The sequence below is a fragment of the Pezoporus wallicus genome, unplaced genomic scaffold (assembly GCF_028554395.1).
Source record: "Pezoporus wallicus isolate ANWC-B61680 ecotype Strahan unplaced genomic scaffold, APGP_CSIRO_Pwel_v1 contig_7545, whole genome shotgun sequence".
NCBI classification, from domain to species: Eukaryota; Metazoa; Chordata; class Aves; order Psittaciformes; family Psittacidae; genus Pezoporus; species Pezoporus wallicus.
Genome location: NW_026642398.1, coordinates 5,246,313 through 5,263,077, shown reverse-complemented (window position 1 = coordinate 5,263,077; position 16,765 = coordinate 5,246,313).

Sequence of the window (16,765 nt, the reverse complement as noted above, 5' to 3'; positions counted from 1 at the left end):
ATGGCATCTCTGCATGACAGGGTATTCCATATAGCTGTGTTTACAGATATCTCCACTAGCACTACAACAGGCTTAGCTACAAGTCTTGTTCTTAGCAATTTACTTTGCTATGAAGAAGGCCAACCAAAACTCATGGGAGCAGGATCCTTAGCAGTACTTTTGTGCACAATATTTTGCCTTCTGCTTCTGGGAGGAAATCTATGGGCAGTAAAGTGTTATCCAAAGCCTGGATACAGCTTGAACACTGGATTATGATACCCAAAATGTACATCAGTAGCAGTTATTTCTGACATATTCCTGATGCTGTCATATCTTAGGAAAATTTTTAGAGTCCGTAGGAAGAAACACAGTAAGTAGGAGATGGATCATTCATAGGAGTCAAGAAGTCATGGAATAATGATGGTTTTGATTTGCCTTCAACGCACAGGGTCTTATGTCATGGCAAGTTTATGCTGCTATCTTTTGGCTCCTATGGCACCAGAAGAGCAAGGAACAAGGCAAGGATACTTGGAAAAGCAAAAATGTGGACATGGAGGACAGCACGGCCAGCAAGCCACTTTCAAAAAGTGTAGCTCCTGAGATATGTTCTAGTGTCCCAGCTGTTCCCAGGTTGCCCTAAGAAAACTTGGGCTAGAGAGGAAACAAGAATCAATGAATGCAGCTTTGAAGTATCCTAGTAGTATGTGTCTAGCAAATCTCCAGTGCATAGAGAAATAATGTTCCCAGGCTTTTTTGCCCCTTTTTTTCTCTAAGGAGGTTATTATTTAGAGATAGTGCAAATGAGCAATACATTTCTCCTTGAGATTTTGATGCCAATCTCCTTCCTTCCCCCCTCTGCATACAATACAATTATCAAAGAAAACACTGAATTGCCTTATGCAAACAAACTCCATGTCCGGCTTCTCTTCAAGGCCAGGCACAGTGACAGATTAAGCACAAAGGACTTTATATTTCTATGTGGTATGAGTGCCTCCTCCCAAAATAGGGTGAAGTCTTTGTAAGAAGGGCTGTTCCCAACAGACAATGATGGGAGCAGCAGTTCTCAGCTGTGTTGTGTGCAGCCTGGGGCAGAGACAGATGGAACTCACAGCTTCTTTCTTATTTGCTTGTCTTTTTTTCTGGTTGTGTAGGTAAATAACTGGTTACTGTTCAAAAGAGAGTGCAAACAGCCCAAAGCAGTTTCGGGAAGCACTGCCCCAGGGCAGAATGAAGGAGGCAATAACATGGCACAACCTGATAAGGTGTCAGTGTGTACATTGTGCCAAGACACGTGTACCACACTGGCCATCCGCCTCCAGGAAGGCACAGTGTTAGTGCTACTCTTTGGCTGCACTCTTCTGCTGTAGTTGGATCATTTGACCATGATTACCGACTTCTTAATGAATGGATTGAAGCACAAGGAGGCTGCTCCATTGGTTGGGCAGAACGGTCCATTTAGATCCAAATCTGTTGTCTATGGGAAAAGACATTTTTTCATCCCTTATGTGCTGGATTGGATGAATTTGAAAAGCTTTTTCAAGGCAAAACAGATTTCCATTCCGAAGGACTAAGCAAGGTAACCTTTGGGGTTAAAAAAGAAGAATTCAGTAGATTTTGGATGTCTTGTTTCCAAAAAGTAGAAACAATTTGTTCAGATTTTGACATAATATTTCTTTTACTTTATATTATAATTTTAAAAGAAAATAACTATGAGACTCTATTTTTTTTTTCCAACTGCACCATCTAATAAAAGACATTACTTCCCCCTACAAATCCTGTTTCACTATAAAATGAAATAAGTTTCAAAACAGAAGCTAATTCAACCCTTGTATGCTTTGTTCTCCTGAGAGCAAACTGCTGAGTTGTGTGGTTTTTATTTGTAACAATTTTATTTTCTGCCTTTCTGTATAACAAAACTTTATCAAATCATTTCCTTTCATTTTCTAGCTTAGCAATGAGGCATTTTCCAGCACAAAAGCACTTTTGACTTGGCTCTTTTTGAAACTCCATCAATTATTATTATAATTACCAGTGCATCCTAAGGATGTTTCATCAGTGGCAAACTGGAGGGAGGCTGACCAACAGAATTTAGTAGTTATCCAGATTTCTGGAGTCATTTACTAAATGTTCTAAAGGGTCTGATTCTAGAAAGTGTAACAAAAACCCCAACGCACTAAAGCAAAGAAGCAAGCAAGCCTGTAATTATTCATAAGAGAAGTGTAATGGGTGTTTGCAGAACAGTTCGCATACCAAAGCACAACATGGGCAGTAGACCCAGGAACTCCAACGCTGGCATGTTCCCAAGTATCCCGAGTAGGAATGGAAGGATTTAGGAAGCTGTCCTCTGTCTCATTAGCAGTTTGGTTCAGGATTTCAGTTACGGCTTCTACAGCTTACCCAGGTCAGCACTTTCCAGTCGCTGAGGCAGTAGGTGGCAAACTGGCACTGATGCCATGCTGTGCTACTCTTTCTCTCATTGTCAGTGATGCTAAAGCAAAATGTTCTCTGTTTGCTACTGGTGAAAACTGATCCAAGACTAAAGCAACACAGGAAAAAATAAATTCTATGTATACCAAGAGCTCATTGCAACAATAAGATATTAATAATGTGTTTCCACTGGGGAAAAAAAAAACAAGCAACCAAACAGAAAGGAAATGTCAATTAAATTTACTTGTATGAACACTCAGAATTGCTGCACATTTAATTACTGCTTTGGATTTAGAAGTCTTTTTTCTCTCTTTCTAAGCAAACAATGTTTATTCAGCCAGGAACAGAGCTTGTCTCTCAACAGAAACAACACTAAAGTCTCAGACCCGTCCTCATGGGAAGCAATCTCAAATATTTGAGAAGAAATCATTCGGTGGTGATTTTTTAACTGGGTTTTGATCTGCTTCTTTCTTGGCTAGTTCAGCTTTCCCTTCCTCGACAGAAAACTCTGCTCCCATGTCATTTGCTTGAGCTTTACCACTTGCCACTGCTTCTTCCACACTCTGCAGCTGGTGAGGACAACCCTGCTTCCATGAGTGACCTCAGTGATGGCAAGGAGTCTTGGCCATGGGCAAAAAGCTTTCTTGAGCACTGGGTTGAAGTACGGTGACAAGAAAGAGCAGCTCAGGAACCTGTCATTTTAACTGGTGTGAAAGGAAAGTCAGACTGTAACACAGCCACCAACATACGGCCTGAGGTTAATAACAACATTGGCACAGTCTTCTCCATTGCAGCTCGTTGAGTAGCAGCTGCAATGTCACCCCCATGCATCTTTCTTGGGGACTCCTTTCTCGTTCAGGTTCTCCACAACGTCTCACTTTGACTTTGGATACATACCCCTGAAAAACACTTTTTTCCTCTAAAACAAGATACAGCTTGCAATACCTGCTGAGTTTATGTGAGCTGATGGACTAATAAGAGAGGGATCTGCAATGCAGCTCACACCCCAGAAAGCCCCCGGAAAACACCATATCTAGTTGAATATGCATATATATATATATGCATATTCATATATATGAATATCTATACATACATATATATGCATATACATACGTATGTATATATGTATATATATGCACATATATATACGTGTGTGTATATATGCATATGCATATATATACACACACACACACACCTTAGGCTTAAACATTGAAGGTGAAACTGTGGGAAAACCCAGGGGAACACTGCAGAGATAGATACATTTTTGTACCTTAATATGGGCATGTACAGGGTGAGGTAGCAATTTGCTAATTAAATGGTGTCAACACCAACTCTGAAATCTCACCAGAAGCATCTTATAGCATGGATGTAGAATGGCTGAGAATGATCCTGTTATTAGCAAAGATAATTAGGACAGCATAAGCTTGCCATTACTTCTCTTGAGTTTTGCTCCTTTTCTGTAGCACAAGATAGAGGCTACGTTTTCCAGCTCATAGTCTCCAGGAGATTTCCGTCTAGTTCTGCATGATTTCTTCAGGATTTTGAGTCATTAAGTCGTTCATTTTTTCTCTTAGTTTCATTAAACTATATGACACAAACTGTGCACAGAAAATGGCTTCATTTGCCAATCATTAATATTTTCAAGCAGTAAAAGATCACATTATCAGCTTCTATTTCAGCACACAGTTAGCTTGCTTTGTTAATGTTTCAACACAAAGTTTGGTTTAGTTGTTAAGAACAAAAATACATATGCGTATAGTTCTTTCTCCCACCAGTGCTATGATAGCCCAGAAGAAGGATATAGGCAATATCTATAAATCATGAAAAGCCTACAGAAAGTGAACAGGAAACAGTTTGCTCAGATGGTTGTTGGATTTTTTTAAGCAAAACTGGATTACATTAAGTAATACCACTGAGAGGCAGAGTAAAAGCATGCAAAGTAAGAGCTACTCCACAGAGCATATGTCTATGCTGAGGAGCTCCATTCTGTAGCTTTTATAACTGATACAGCCTGGACAACTAGATGTTTGCAGTCAAATGGATCTGTCCTGTTATTCACATTATATTTTCATTGAATGAAAACTTCATGTGCTTTGTACTTCTTCTGCCCAAATGAGACAAAGTAGAATTCCTCCCCCTCATCAGAAACTTCACATTGTCTCTTAATCCAAATTCTATCTGCTCTTCTTTATTTAGAAGCCTGGATGTGTGCTGCGGGATACACATTTTTTAAAATTCCCAGAAAATAAGTTACACATCTGGCAAACTTTTGCCCAGTTATCAGAAAGCAGAACTGAAGCTCTTTTCACCTGCGGGCTCAGAAGAATCTCAGGGTATTTTCATCCAGTATCTTTCCCTTCAAAAAATCCATATCCACTCAAAACATTTTTAGAGCTTTCATAGTATCATTTAGACAGGAAAATTGGAGGTTCTGAAGCACATGAGGAGGCTCATACTTCATCATTATTAACTGAATGGCTCTTTGCAAAAACTGGAGGTGCACTCTAATTTTGGGTTGGAACTGGGTGATCTTGAGGTCCTTTGTAACCCAAACCATTCTATGATTCTATGACTCCTGTGTGAATGACAGAAAAAAACAAAATCCATTGGAAATGTGGAGAAGTTTCAAGCAGTGTGGTGAGTTACATGTAAGCACATTTTATAGTAACGTAAGACAATCTCCAGACCCCCTGATCCTTTATGGCTTACCTAGTATGATTAGGAATGTCTAGTTCCTTCTTCATAGCAAACTACTAAGAAAAATACAGTAGTCTGTACTATGTGTCTTAAAAGAAAGCAGATGGATCCTGATGTGAAGGAACCTTACTTGGATTGTCCAGTCATTGTTGGTCATCCTATAGCAATATTAGTGCAGTCTGCAAGCACAGAGGGAAAAGGGACAGGCTCAGAGGCACACAGGAATACTCTGTTTTGAAAAAGAAGGTGCTCTGAGGAGAAGCATTTGGATTTAGTAAACTGGAACCAAACCTTTCTAGCAGTTCATACAGCCCATCAACAAACATGGTCCTGACTCCAGCTGAATGCTGTCTCTTAATATATTTGCAGACACAGTATGGCTGCCATACATCATGGGTTAGCAATTTTTAGGATACTTTGGGAATGTTTATAATGCTAATGTCATCCCATCTGCATGTGTATCTGTGTGGTTAGATGAACCTGAGGGGCTCATCCAAGAAGATCTTTACAAGTCCTTTTACTTCTATGATCCCTTTTGGCCTGAAGCTGACAGGGTTTTCTGAGGAAACAGTAGACACACATTGTGGCTGCCACAATTCCTAACACCTTGGCAGAAATACACATTCCCAGTGTAGTCCTAGCCTTATCTGAGTGTCCGTAAGTAAATCCTTGCTGTGGGAGACCTTGGTCTGCCAGGCTCTATGAATCCTCTATGCAACCTGTAGGTGGTTGAAAATGCTTTCTGACTCACTAAGTGGAGAAAATGGTGCTGGGACACTTTATGCAATGGAAGTGCCTGGTGCGAAGTGGCTCATGGTTAATAGAAAAAGTCATAAAATAACCAGCTCTATACAAGCTGGGTTAAAAATATCCATGTGCCAATATCAGCTTCCTTTTCTTTTTTTTATTAGAATAGCAGTAATGACCTTGGCACAAAACACTGCCTAGAGACAAATGACCAGCTGGAATTAACGGTCCTTGACTTAATTTCTGCCCATCAGCGCCTCCCAGCCAGTCATTAATCCTGCTGAAATGCTCTGTGCATTGATTATTATTGATTCATTCATTGATTGTGTCCTGGATCTGAAGTTAGAAGCTGAACTACTGAAGGCACCCTGGAGACTCTTCTAATAAAATGAGTTTGCTTAATTCATAGACTATTTGAGGTGCTTTAGAAAGAAGCATCATAAAAAAGGAGGTAGAAAAGGCAAAGAACACTATTAGGACAATGAGACCTAGACTCCTCTGGCTATTAGAGTTGATGGCATGTGTCAAATTACTTCAAATAGGCCCAGTATCTAAAGGAGGAATCTGACATGTATTATATGTGTTACTTCCTAAGGGAAAGTAAGATTCCAAGCAAGAAAGGCCATCAAATAACACATGCTTGGAGCAGAGAAGGTATTTGCCTGGTTAATGTCCTACCTTTCTTATTGGAGACATCACTTTGCCTTGAGAAACAGTGATCCTCTTTTTCTGCAGATTACCTGGACATGTTTACTTCTTTTTCCCCTTGTACTTCTTGCTGTCTGACCTCATCTGTTCTGCAAGGAGCTGCATCTGAATAATTAATCTATCACTCTTCAGGATATCAGATTGATTGCTTTTAATGCCTGCTTTATCACAGGATTTGCAAATTGCAAAAAAAGAGGAAAAACAGTTCAAAAGATGATGCAGTTTAATAACCTACTACCTCCATATTTTCTTTTCAAGTTGCCTTCCTGGGATTCAATGTGAAGGATAAATTAAAGTGAAGAGCAGCATATTTGGCTGAATTCTTTCATGTCTTTTGATGTTCCAGTATTCATGAAATAGCAGAGGTGTATACAAAAGAGAAAAGTTGGCATTAAAAGTGTTCCCAAATACACATTGCTGAGGTGCTTCCAAAGTGCTGAAAGCTGCCAAACACCTCAGAGAGGATTGGACAAATTTTCCCACTTGTGAAGAATGTGGGTAGGTTTTTCTTAACAAAAAAGAAACAGGGTAATGTTGGCTGAGGGATTGTTTCTGTGCTCTTGATTTGCAAAGCATTTAAAAGATCCCGGTTATTATAAATAAGCCCCCATTTTATTCAGTACTTGGCCAATAGGAGGAAGAAGTTTTGAGGTCATAAAGGGCATAGAGATCTTGTTCCTGCTTATCTCTGCCCACTCATTCATTGATGACTTTGTGACCCTGTTTAAATCCATAATTGTTTTCTGTTTCACATACCTTTACCATTAAAATACGATTGTTGTTTTCTTCTTCCATAGGACACATATATTTTAGTGGTGTAGAGAGCACTGAGGTCTTTGCATGGGAGAGATCTCCTACTGTGTTATAGTGAATAAGCAATAAAAGAACTTGGTAAGATTAACTGTCTTCAAGCTATAAAACTGTGGACTGTTTCTTCAGAAACAATCAAATTCACATAATCAGTTTCTGATAAAAATACCTTCTGTGTGGGAGAGCCAGAAATGGACTTTAGAAAGTTGATCTCTCTGAGTCTGAGGTTGGCTCTCTAGAACATTTTTCTTTTGAAACTATGGGTCTGTAATAAAAACTATGATGCCTTAGAGATATTGTGGGTACCCATATAAATGCATCCATCAAAGCTCATTAGGGTCATTCTCAGTCAATGGGGAGAAATAGGAATCTTCAGGATGTGATTTAGTGCATCTATCTTAAAATGAGTTGGCACCTTAGATCCACTTTTAACTCTAATGGGAGCTTGGGGCATGTAAGTTCCTAGTGCTATTTTAAATATCCGCACTTAGGTGGATGAATCTTAAACCAAATGTATGCCAAATGTTGCTAAGACATCCACAGTCTAATGATTAGGAGGTGAATCAACACAGCAGGGGTGCCAAGGAGAGACTGGGTCCGGATTGTGTTTTAGGGCAGAATGTTACCAGTTCAGTTTCTTATCCCTCAACTTTTCCGTAGATCAGTGAGTATCTAAGTAGCCTGCTGGCTTTGAACCTAGGATTTCAGTCTCATGGATGAGGTTTGTAACCGGTGATGTATTGGATAAAGGAAGATGAACTGTGTTTTCTCCCATATTTTAGGAAAAAGGTGCAGAGTGGCTGTGGAGGTTTCGTGGCAATGTTGGTCCCTGAGAATCCCCGCCTGAAGCCACAGGTTAAATACCTTGATTTGAAGAGCTGTGACACATATGATCATATCCTCCTGGATAACTTAAGCAGCCTTCCAGCTAGATTTTGTGGATCCCACTGTAAGATGTTTGACTTTTACTGACCTGCAGTGACAGCTGAGGTGTCTAATGGAGTCACATAAACTCCATGAGGTGGAAAACACCTAAAGCTTAAATGCCATCATCGCAAGCTATTGAAAATATACAGCTTCTGTGTTTTTAGCCTGGCTTATGTCTGGGTATAGCAACAAACCCTTGCTATCTCCACAGAGTGAACATTTCATCTCTGTGTGTTTGGTTAGCTTAATTTCCCCAGTGGCATGGGGTTGAATCCGTCTGGGGAAACACCAAAAATGCAGGAGTTGGCAGTGATGCTGTAGTCCTTCTTTTAACATATGGAGACATCCGTGCACAGACATTGATGAATGTAACCCATGCTTTGTGGACACCTGCTTTCTTCCCTTCAATTGAATCTGCTGAACTTTGTGTGGTTGTTTTTGTTGCTTCTGGGATACAGGCTCTGACTAATAATAATGTAACTGGGTCATGCTCTGAAATCTCCACAGGAGAACATTGACTTGTCTCAGATAGTCAGATAATTCTGCTTTCCTCCCATTTTCATTTTTAGAGCTCCTAGAAGGCTTTTATAGTCTGAACAGTCCTATACAAAGATATCAGTGATAAAGACAGGAGAGCCTTACTGCTAGGGCCATCCTGAGCAGTGAGCTGCCACATCTTACACTCATTTCCAGTGTCTGTAAATCCATAAAGCTGTGAGATTCACAAAGTAAACAAACATAATGCTTTTCGGAAGATGGAATATACTGGCAGGTAAATCTTAATGATAATTGCTTCTAATTAGCACTCCCACCAGATGACAAATGTTTTAGTCACAGCAGTGTCATTTGAAAATGTACATATTCTTGTTTTGCCTTTGAAAACATCAAAGAAAAATCATGTGCATTGGGTTTAATCTATTTGTCTATTTATCTAAGTTTTCATTTGAAGTGGGAGAAGAAATGAGCAGTGAAGGGCCAGAGTGGCTATGACAAAATGAAAAATGGCTTGGACAAAGTGAGGTCTACTTTGAGGTCTACTTTGAATGGAGGATTGTCTATTCTGCACCCAGTTTCCTACTTCAAACAGGTACTATCTCACCCTCTTACCCTCACATCCAAAGCTTCTTCATGAGTGTTATGGAGAGGTTTATTTGTGAATAGTTACTGGGAGACATTCTGTTCACTGAGCCAGGCTTTCCCTGTCTGAAGACTGAACATATCCAAGCAACATTCTGAATAAATGCAAAGTGGCATGTACTGTAAGGAGTATTCCCCAATATTCTGGGATACCACCACTAGAATACAAAAAAGACATGTTTTTCTCCTTTTCTTTTACTAGTATGGAAACTAGATCAGCCTTAAAATTGATTCTATGACACTGTGCACCTGAGGTAATCCTTCACTGGGGTCCATGGGGCTGAGCAAAGCTGCTGTTGCAGATAGTCATTTCGCAGACTGTTAATGTGTATTTCTGGGGTTTTCTTAGAAACTTTAAGTAGAACAATTGTGAAATTCAGAAGAATGGAAAACATCTTCTCAGAGAAGCCTGTACTGTGCATTGCTTCCCTACTGCCTCTCCTTCCACATACACACTAAGAAGTGTAGTAGTAACACATCTCTTCCCATAATGTGATGCAGCCTACTTCTTCCTTAAGTGAGAAATACAGCTGTCAGACACTGCCTTTTTAACAGCGTGTGATTAAATACTGCCATAGGTACATGATAGGTATTGATAGATAGTATGGAAGAAATAACCTTTGAATGTAGGATAAGGACTAATGAGATTCACAGTTATTTCTTATTTCCTATGGGAGCAATTTCCATTTAGGTTAAGGGCTGCTGTGCCCCAGAAGTACAGTTACTGATCTCATGTGGGAGCACTCATGCAGGACTGCTGCCTAACCAACTTGCATCTTGTGGAATGATTATGCCTATCTAAATATGGGATTTTGCTTTTGTCTTTACAGAATTATGCTCTGTTCTTTTACGGGTCATCCTATCCATTTTCTGAGATCTTTCTGAATCCTCATGCTAGTCTCAAAATGTTTGCAAACATTTTCCAATATTATATGACCTGTTAATTCAATGAGGACAATCTATATTTCTTCATCCAAACCATTAAAGAAAGCATTTAACAGGACCCAATGGATTTTTGCGTAACACCATCCAATACCTTCTTTCAGTTTGGCACTAACCCATTGATAACTAGTCTTCCAATGCACTTCCCCATCTTTCCTTTAGTTTATGCTATACCTTCAATTCTTGAACTGTAAAGCAGAGATGACAGCATTCTTGCAACTCACAGGAATACTCTGAAGATAGATCCAACTCTGGCTGTCAGATCTAACATGCTGTAGTGGGCTGAAACACAGATTTTGCCCATCTTCCTATAATCCTGGCTGTTCTCATTATGTGCAGTGAAAAGTAACATACGCATATTTATTCAGATCCATTATCTACATCTGGAAATGTTAATTGGAATTCCAACATTAAGCAGAATTTCCTGAAATATGTCCCGACAGAGTTGTGGTGTTTTTTTTTTTGTCAGGAGGAACAAGTTCCCTTTGGGGAACTTGATTCCCTTTAGGAACGGGATCTGGTTCACCATATTATCTTATGTCAAAACATAAGGAATGACAAAAGAAACAAGAAGAAAAAGAGAAAGAAATGACCAAGGGGAACACAAAATAAGTCAACTTTTTCTCCTACCTTCTGCTACAGATTTCCAAGTGCATACCTCTGGTTGGCGTACATGGGCACTAATTCAGACCTGAGAACATATCCAGATCTGCCTAAATCCTTTTATCCCTACCACAATCTAGCCTTTGTTTTGGCACTGTAGAATGAAACAGTTAACTACAGTGGATTATACATTCCAGTTCATACAATGGCTAAATTATGACATAGTAAAACCCTCAACAATAAAGGCTATTGTTTAATTGGAGAACATAAAAGTGTGAGGACCTCAGAGAAGAAAAAGCAGAGTCCTTGTTTCAAGACAAAAGAGGAATAGGTTCATCTCAATTAGAAGCTGCCCTTAAATCAATTTATAGTCCCCCAGGGCACTGCTCACAAATGCATCATTATTTATCTTGAGCACTTCTGCTGTTACATGTCTGGTAAAAAGTTATACACACAAAGGTTGATTGCAACACATTCTACATGTCAGGCTTCCCATTTGACATGATCCAACATTCAGGCACCACACAGACTTTGCAGGAATCATAGCGAAGGAGCTTTCTTCCTCTTGCTCAAAGCTCAGATTTATTCATCGTTGTTTTGGTCCTATTGTTGTTCCAAGCTGCCACTCTGGTGAATGGAAAGGGATGCATATCCTCAGAGGTCATCTGAGATCTTCAGACTGCTGAGTTGTCTTTAGGAAATGCCACCTTCTTTCTGTAGTCTATAGTAGGAACACGGGATACTTCCATGCCTAATTTAGGTTCCTTTGTTAAATACATTTTTTCAGTGGTGTGAATATGCAGCTATCCATAGGTGGTTTATGATTGTCAATGAACTTAAAAGCAGCCAGAAACCTGAGATGATGTGTGCTGAGTATCCTAAAGTGGTGCCAGGCCATTCCATACATCTAAATAATGTTTTGTATTGATTTCTATTCTTTCTGTCTCTAAATCAGCTGGTGGGAGAAGGAAAGCCCAGTAGAGCACCCTTAAGTTGAAACATTAAAATTCTGCTGTTCACTGGACATTTTTATTGTGTAGAGGATGCCAGTAAAATAATGACATGATTTAAAAATATTAGGTTTTAATAAATTTTAAGTGCATTTGTGAAATTATCTTTACTGCCACGTTGTCCATACAGCACCATTGAGAATATCTGGAAGGTAAAATGAGCCATGTGCTTCTGCTTCCTTTTCTATCTCAGTTTCATTTTCTGGTTCTCTTGATTTTTGCTAGCGCAAGGCTCTGTTTGCTATTTCTCCATATGTGAACAGTTGCTTTTCTGTGGAATACATTTCCCAATGTAAATATTTGAAATAAGAACCTTTCTCTCCATGTTTTTAGATGAGGTTTTCAATTTAAAAATCAACTGACAGATCTCTTTACATTCATAATTTCCTAGTGTTTTTCCTAACAAAAGCAAAACAATAGCTTAAAATACCTGTTCTTTTTGCCTAAGATAGGTCACGGGTTTTGCTTCTTGCTTTACTACATTTTAGCAATTGCTTTTCCAGTTCTTTCAATCATGGAAACAACTTCTGTCTCCTCCCTCTATCTTCCTCCTCTTCTTTTCCATTCTCTTTTGTTTTCTTTGCCTATTTTATTTCTTCAGTGTCTTTGCTCTTTACTTCTTTTCATCTACTATGGCTTTGTTCACATCCTTTTTTTCATTGTCTGTTTTTTGCTGTTATTGCTGGAGTTGAATCAAAGAATATTCTGTCATAATTTTGAAATCCTTCATTTTCTTCTAGAAAAGACAGGAGATAAAGTCAATGGAACTTACTAAAAAAGAAAACAATATAAAGTTTTATGGTTATGCGAAGCAAAGAGATCTCTGCAGTTGCATTCCACTCAAGGCAGTCTTGCCCGCTTCAGACAGCTTATTCCAAAGTTTAATTTGATTTTATGATTTCTTCCTGGCATTGTTAACATCATCTGAAAGTAAAAAGGCTGTTTTGTTTGTTTGTTTCTTGAAAAAATACAATCACCAGAAGTTGTCCATATTTCAAAATAATTTAGAGAGTGACAGGATTAGGAGAGCATTAATCCCCTTGGCTTGCCGTGAGTCTTTCTACTTATGTGCTATACACAAGTTTTTCTTTTCCCGGTGCTTTGCTCAAAATAGATAACTTCAGACTCCTGATAAATATTGCTAGCTCCTAAAACCTCTAGGCATTTTTTCATTCTCACTCGCATTTTGGATGGCTCTGTTTTAGATTACCTCTGAAATCCTGACACAACTGCATTGTCTGATCCAGCTGCAACGCAGCTGAGTCTTCCTGCAGGCTGACGAGAATCCGATTGCTGTTCACGAGCAGATGTGTCAGGCTGTTCAAAGAGCATCTCCAGCAATGCAAATTCCTCTTTAGACACTGACTGTAGTGCTCATTAGCATAGTACCTGAGCCTCCAAAATGTTAATAAAGTAGACACTGCTCCAAGACAGAGAAATATCACCACTTCATCTTTCATGACACAGGAAACAGAGCTATGGTAAGCCGGAATCAGTGGGAGCCTGAAAATAGTAGCCTGAGGTTTTTCCCAGATTAAAGACTGAGGGATGTCACCAGGGCAACTCTGTTAAATTACTGCTCTCAAATTTGTCCTGGAGGAAACTTCCGCTATTTACTGGTTAAGTAGAGCCTAAAGAGACAACGTAAATATACAGCATCATGTTGGTACTCTGAGCAGAGCAGGAGTCAGCAGAGAGAAACAGTTTTCTTGTTACAGAAGCCCAAGCCTATCTTCCATGGGAACTTGATGTCCAGGAGCGGTTCAGTCTCTCAGCTCACTCTCCACCACTACAGGAGAGCATCTTCACTGTGTTGCACTATCTGCTAGTTCTGTGAGTTCTTTCCTCCTTCTCCTATGTGCTCAGTCAGCCAAAGCCAGCAGATGACAAGATCAGCCCCTTGGGTCACTTCTGGCTCCCTCATTTTGGATTTTGGTGTTTAGAAGGGTTTGCCAGTGTCATCGGCTGGCACCCCAATGTTCTCCCTCATCCCACACCAACAGTGGCTGTATCTACTCCTCTGATTTAGCCAAAACAAAAGGTGTCACTTACACCAGTTGATTTTAACTAGGTCTGCAGCTTATCTGCTCTGGAAATGTTTGATACCAGTCTTTGAAATCTTCCTGCATAATGCTATAGACAAGATGCTGCTTCTGTAAATGGTAATGAAACTTAAATGTCATGAATACAAGATTTCATTTAGAAATTGCTAAATGTTCCGAAATGTCCAGATCCTGAAAGGCGCTTGAGTATGCAATTCCTTAAAACCAATAGCACCTATGCAGATAAATCCCTTCGGGACAGATATAATCTGTGTTGTTGCAGGATGTTGGAATGAATGGTGACAGGGCAACTTGCTGTCAGGCCTAAGAGGAAGCTTAAGCTGCTATTGACCCAAGCATCTTCCAGTTTTCCCAAGCATTATCTTTCAGTCAATTGATCATGATTGCAAGTCTGAGCAGTCCTAGTGAGTTTCCAGCCCTCACAAGATCCCAAAACTGAGTCTTGAAAACAATACCAGGCTACTTGAAATATGGGATACAGCTCCCCAGCAAAGGGCAAACCACTTTCCCATCTCCTTTGTATTTCTGTCTTTAGTGAAATAATACTCACTGACAGCCACTTGTTCTTGAAGTTCTTCCTTTTAGAGTCTTTGCCGTCTGGGATGTCTAACTGTTCCTTTTCTAGGAGAAGACATTAACATCTGCTGACATTGCCCTTGACCTTCTTTACATTGTAATATTCTTGCATCACTGCATTCTGCAAACACTTTGCACACTAAATCCAAGCAGTTGTACACTTTGGTTTCTTCCCTTGGAAAGTTGTATTTTATGACTAATCGTCCTTAGGTTTAAGAAAATAAAAATAAATTATGTTTATACCATCAAACTACAGTCCTGATGCTTTGTAGGCTGTTCTGTGACTCCCTCATGCATTGTATTTCAGCATTGAGTGTAATATGAAATGAAAAATAGCTATATGGGAGCTTTCTTACTCACTTACTTACTTAAAATGCATACTAGGGGTGACTATACTTGCTGTGCTTCTTCACAGCTTTTCCAGGATGCAGCATCAGGGTAAGCAGCAGCAGTAGGAAAAAAATCTGTTTATTTTTTAATTTGCTTTTTACTGCACCAGTCTGGAACACTTGGTACTCCATAAAGTTTAAGGCAACAACACCAAGCACATCATTGCCAAGTAAACATATAACCTGGTATTAACTGGTGTCACTCTTTTGAAACCATGAAAATATTATGCATCATGATGTAATTTAGCACTTTTTTTCCCCAAGTGAATATATTTGTGAGTAAGAGGAAAGGGCAGAGGATACCAGCTGAATAAAAAAACCCATTCCAAATACTGGCGCTGTTTGTAGTATCATCTCTATATTCCACAAACAGGATGACAGGATGTAACATTTGGATTAAAGACATATTTTGGCAACCTCTGAATTAAGTGTCAATATTTTAAAGATAATTTGACTATGTTAAGCATATGACTCATAATTTTTGCAGTCTGAAGAATATAATATTGTACAATGAAAGAATCTGAAATGTACTAATAAGGTTTAGTGTTATTTTGCAATTACCTCTTTGTGCAGAACTACCAAAGGCGAAACCATTTACTGATGAGCAGTGCAGTGTATTCACTGCATCACAGGAGGTGACTCCCCTTCTAATGTCATTTTAGCCAGTTTAAATTCCACTTCAGTGTTTATTTGTAAACATCAAGATGATATGGACCAGATCTTTTAGATGATACTGTTCCTGGAATAGTAGTTATCTGAGATTACAAGATTGAATTAACTTCAGCTTTGTCATCATCTAACTCTGCTGAAATATATGAATATATTTCCTTTAATAATAGCTCGCATTGGTCATTTCCAGGCACTGTATCTTTATTTCTGAGATAAGACACAAATAGTCCTCTAAATCCCTTTTTTCTCCCTTCTTTTTCACTTAAAGAATCAAGAGGATAAAGAAATGCTTCTCTAAACAGTTCTCTCCAACTGATATCTCTCAGTTCACAGGAACAGGGTGCAAACTCTGCTTCCTCTATGGGGTATATCTCCTGTTCTATACTGGCTGCTGACATGCAGTTTATATATCCATGAATACTGTCACAACATTTTATCAACAAGAGCAGGTAATAGCCATGCCACATATAGTCTTGGCAATAATCATGACCTTACAGTAAGGAAAGGTGATTTTTCTTAGCATATAAACTGAAAGAAAAAATGCTTTCACTGATTCCTGCTCTCAGTCTCACACTCATGAGCAGCTGCACATTTGTGGTGACCAGAAATCAACCCAACAGCGAGTCATCACAATGCTTGTGTCAATAGATCCAGGATCCATTGCAATGGTATGGAGGGCAAGGAACACCAATTGTCAAGTCTTTCTTGGGTTTCCCAGGATGTGTACATTTCCAATATACATTTTTGCACTCGTGTGGGTCTAACGGTGACCAGTGTCTCCATCCTGCCTCACCTCTGTGAGTCGTCAGGTCACCACCATTTCCATGCCTACACCCATGTCTCTGAGTGTCTTGTGAAGCTGGAGGTAGATGTGCTGGGTCCTGATGATATGATAATCTGTGTGCCCTTAACACAGTCCATTCTGGAGTCCTATCCCTGCTGTATGCTCAAGCTGGTGCCCAAGCATTCTGCATTCCCACCAATCTTAGTCTTCCTATTACAATGCTGTACACCCTGACTAGCAGATCTCTGTGATTAAATTGCAATGTCACGTTACGTTGACTGTTAAAGAGTCATGCTT